Here is a 3,939-nt window from a genome sequence, read left to right as displayed (position 1 = left end):
ACAGGGCAATTCAAAGTGCTTTACATAAAATATTAAAGAGCAGTTAAAAATTATTTAAAAAAATTAAAACAGATAAAATACGAGAATAAAAGTTACAGTGCAGTATAAGAAATTAACAATTATTTAAAGAAAGGCAACATTAAAAAGAAAGGTCTTCAGCATTGATTTAAAATAACTGAGAGTTGCGGCAGACCTGCAGTTTTTTGGGAGTTTGTTCCAGATATGTGGAGCATAGAAGCTGAACGCTGCTTCACCCTGTTTAGTTCAGACTCTGGGGACAGCAAGCAGGCCTGTCCCAGACAACCTGAGAGGTTGGGGTGGTTCATAGTGTCGTAGCATATCAGAAATGTATTTCGGCACTAAACTGTTTAGTTATTTAAAAACCAGCAAAAGTATTTTTGAAATATATTCTTTTAGGCACAGGACGCCAGTGTAAGGACTTTAGAACTGGAGTGATGTGATTTATTTTCTTGGTGTTTGTGAGGACTTGAGCAGCAGCGTTCTGAATCAGCTGCAGCTGCCTGATTGATTTTTTTTAGGGAGACCTGTAAAGACACTGTTACAATAGTCAAGTCTACTGAATATAAAAGCATGAACAAGTTTTTCCAAATCTTGCTGAGATATAAGTCCTTTAACCCTTGATATATTCTTAAGGTGATTCTTTGTAATTGTCTTAATGTGACTGTTAAAATTCAGGTCAGAGTCCATGACTACACCAAGATTTCTGGATTTGTCTGTCGTTTTTAGCATGGTTGTTTAAAGCTGAGCGCAGACTTTTAATCGTTCCTCTTTTGCTCCAAAAACAACCAACTCAGTTTTTTTTTTCTTCATTTAATTTAAGAAAGTAACCGGCACATCCAGCCGTTAATTTGTTCAGTGTACTTAGTCAGTTTTGTATTGGACTACAGTCCGCTGGCAATAAGGTTATGTAAATTTGAGTGTAGTCCACATTACTATGGAAAGTTATTTTGTTGTTTTCCATAATCTGAGCCAGTGGAAGCATTTAGATGTTAAACAGAAGAGGTCCCGGAATGGAGCCTTGGGGACCTCCGCACATCAAATTTGTACGCTTAGATGCATAATTTACAGATACAAATAAATCCCTATTCTTTAAGTAAGATTAAAACCAGTTTAGTACTGAGCCAGAAAGGTCAACGCAGAGTGTTTTTTCCCCTATCCAAGAGTGATCTGGTGTAGCCAGACCTTACTCCAGTGCTGACACAGTGCTGTGGTGCTAGGTCTGGCAATGCTAGACTATATTAGTAGTAAAGGATGGGAGAAACCACATTAAAAGTTCCCAAACTGCAACACTGCACAGCTGTGTAGCTCAGAGCTTGGGCAGCATCAAAGACACTGTGTGTATTCACCTAAACGGCAGCACTAGCTTATGACCGGATGGGACTCTGGAGATTAGAGCTTCAAAGTGTTGTGGGGAAGATAAGTGAGGTCATGGCTTCTGCTTTCGAGAAGTGTAGTACATGACTGCTGCTGTCCCTCTATGGGTTCACTCTTGTTTACTTCTTTATTGCAGTGACTGTACTGCATGTAATTCATTAAACCTTAGCGTTTCCTGCATCCCTCGGTGTCGTCATGTTGTTGTAGAGTTCATGGACGTTATCGGCACACTTTGCTATGAATGACTCATGGAAATTGCTGTAATTATCTCTCAACCAGATCCTCTTCATGTTTACAACCTTTAAGCCAGTGTTTTTCCTCTTTGCATTCATCCAGAAGACGGAGAGGAAATATCAATATGGCTTGCATCAAGTCATAGTAATTGCTTACAGAGAGCAGTGACGCTTGGGGGGTTATTGTGGGGAGTCATTGGGGGCTGCAAACGAATTAAGACTCTTAACAGTGTACAGTAGGTCAAGCATTACGTAAAGGTGGAAGGTAGAATTATTAAAATTGCTCTGCAATCTGCTGCAGAGAACATGACTATGTTTCTGAATAAGTATTGAACTTGTTAGGGTAGTTTTCAAAATCCAATAAAAGTATGTTCTAATACTTTTCCTTGAATTTAGTGCTATAACTGATCAGTTGTAACTGTGATAAATTATAGTAGCTATGTTGATGAGCTCATCATTCACACATCAGCGTATAACTTACGTAAAGCTTCACTAATCACTATTTTAATATGGACAATTAGTCATATGACTATGTGTAATGTGAAAGAGGTTACTTTAGCTCTATGGAGGATTTAAGCATGTTTTAGCTCATTGATTTTATTTTGCAGCCCACAATGCTACAGTTTTGCTTCACTCTTAGTGCATTTATTGACCACTTTTAATACTTGTTTAGTCATCTAATACTTGGGAAAATAAATTGGTTAATGCAGGTTTAAGTCTAACACATTTGGCTGGGAAAAAATACTAAATTGTTCAGTAAATGTATTTTGTCATTTGGAAGACATAAAGCACAAAACAAGTAAATAATATTCAATGAAAACAATCACACACAGAAGTAAAGTGAAAAGAACAATGTGTAACCGAAAGTACAGTAACGTCTACTTAGTGTCAGTCAGAGTATGCTTGTGTCATTCGTGTGCCTTCATTTGTATGAGTCAAGTTGGTATTATTCCACCGAAGAATTATTCTACCAAGCAGTTTTAAGTGATCAGTGCCCAGTCTGACGTGATTAGAGTAAACGTCTCAAATGTTTGAGTTGGATTCAAGGATCTTCATGTATGCAAACTACAGCTTCAGTCAAGACAATGCAGCATAAAATCAAGTAAATGTAAATACTGTAGGAAAACAGGTGTGCTTCCAAAACAAAGCTACTTTTATTTTTCCTGATAAATTAGTCCTAAATTCCTAGTCTAATGCTGATGTCAACACTTTTGTTGTAACTAGAGATCCGAAATAGAGTTCATTACCATTTCCACCGCTGTAGGTCTATGGTACTAAATGGTGCAAATACTAAAGAAAACAACGGATTAAATACTGTGTAGGTATAGATCTAAAAATGCACTTTAAATACCTTAAAGAAATGTTTGGCTTGGAAGAAAAATGTCCAGTAAAAACACCATGTGTTCCCTTTCCGGACAGCTAAATTTAGAGGCACGCTTACATTGAACCATTAGATTGTAATTCTGCCAGAAGAGAGAATTTGACTTTCTGCTTCAACTCAATGACAGCGGTAGTGAATATTGAATTCTTTGTCTGAAAGGCTCTATTATGTCAAAGAAAATACCTAATATTTCACAAAACAATTTGTCATTTCTTTAAAAAAAAAGACATCCTTCAACAAATGCAAATTAATCAACTTTGACAAGCTTAACAGTGGTTTTTGTTTATTTATTATCATCTCTCAGTAACAAAGCATAAACATTACATATTTAAAATGAGACCACATGGAACTGCATTCTAGTGAACCACAAGATGGAATCTATAATTTCAGCTACGTGTTGATGTGTTCGGGTAATTGGACATGGAATATCGTGCTTTCCATCCAAATGGTAACTGAAACCGGGTTTCAGAAAAAGAAGGTCCTCCTATGGAGAGCTGGACTGTTTCACTCCTGTGCTGTGTAGCAACATAGGTGTGGGACCTTAATTGAATTTTCATTGCCCACTTGCCTTGTAATGGCAAAGTTTCCTTTTTGGAATCAAAACTTGCCAATGCTGCAAAACATTGAGCTATGAGGCCATGAAGTTTGGTGCTGGTCCAGGTCTTGTGTTTATGTACTTGGAGGCCTTTGGCCCCTGTAATCTGAATACATTCTACCTGCAGCTGGGAAGCCATGTCAATGTGATTGTCACAATTAGTTTTTCCACTTCTCTGAGCATATACAGTTGCATTTTTATCCACTGTGACTTGCTTTAGCATGTCCAGGGCATAAATGTCAATATACAGTAGTAGTCCAAAGATGTCTGTATATATTTTAGCTCATTTCAACGCTGTGGTCTGAACTGCAAGCTCAGGAATGTTATCCAGTGTT

The 3,939-nt window shown here is 37.4% G+C and overlaps 1 long non-coding RNA gene across 1 annotated transcript in view; it reads left to right on the top strand.

The window, feature by feature from the left end:
• The window catches only part of LOC116697248 (uncharacterized), a 14,111-nt gene extending 12,984 nt beyond the window's left edge, over positions 1–1,127 (top strand). Inside the window, exon 3 of the long non-coding RNA XR_004333976.1 lies at positions 1,116–1,127. This is a non-coding gene — a long non-coding RNA (uncharacterized LOC116697248). The remainder of the gene's footprint in view (positions 1–1,115) is intronic.
• Positions 1,128–3,939: the final 2,812 nt, after the last annotated feature.

This window comes from Etheostoma spectabile, chromosome 10 (genome assembly GCF_008692095.1).
Source record: "Etheostoma spectabile isolate EspeVRDwgs_2016 chromosome 10, UIUC_Espe_1.0, whole genome shotgun sequence".
Taxonomy (NCBI): Eukaryota; Metazoa; Chordata; class Actinopteri; order Perciformes; family Percidae; genus Etheostoma; species Etheostoma spectabile.
Note: the sequence above shows the minus strand (reverse complement) of the source record. Positions and strands in the feature narration are given on the sequence as shown.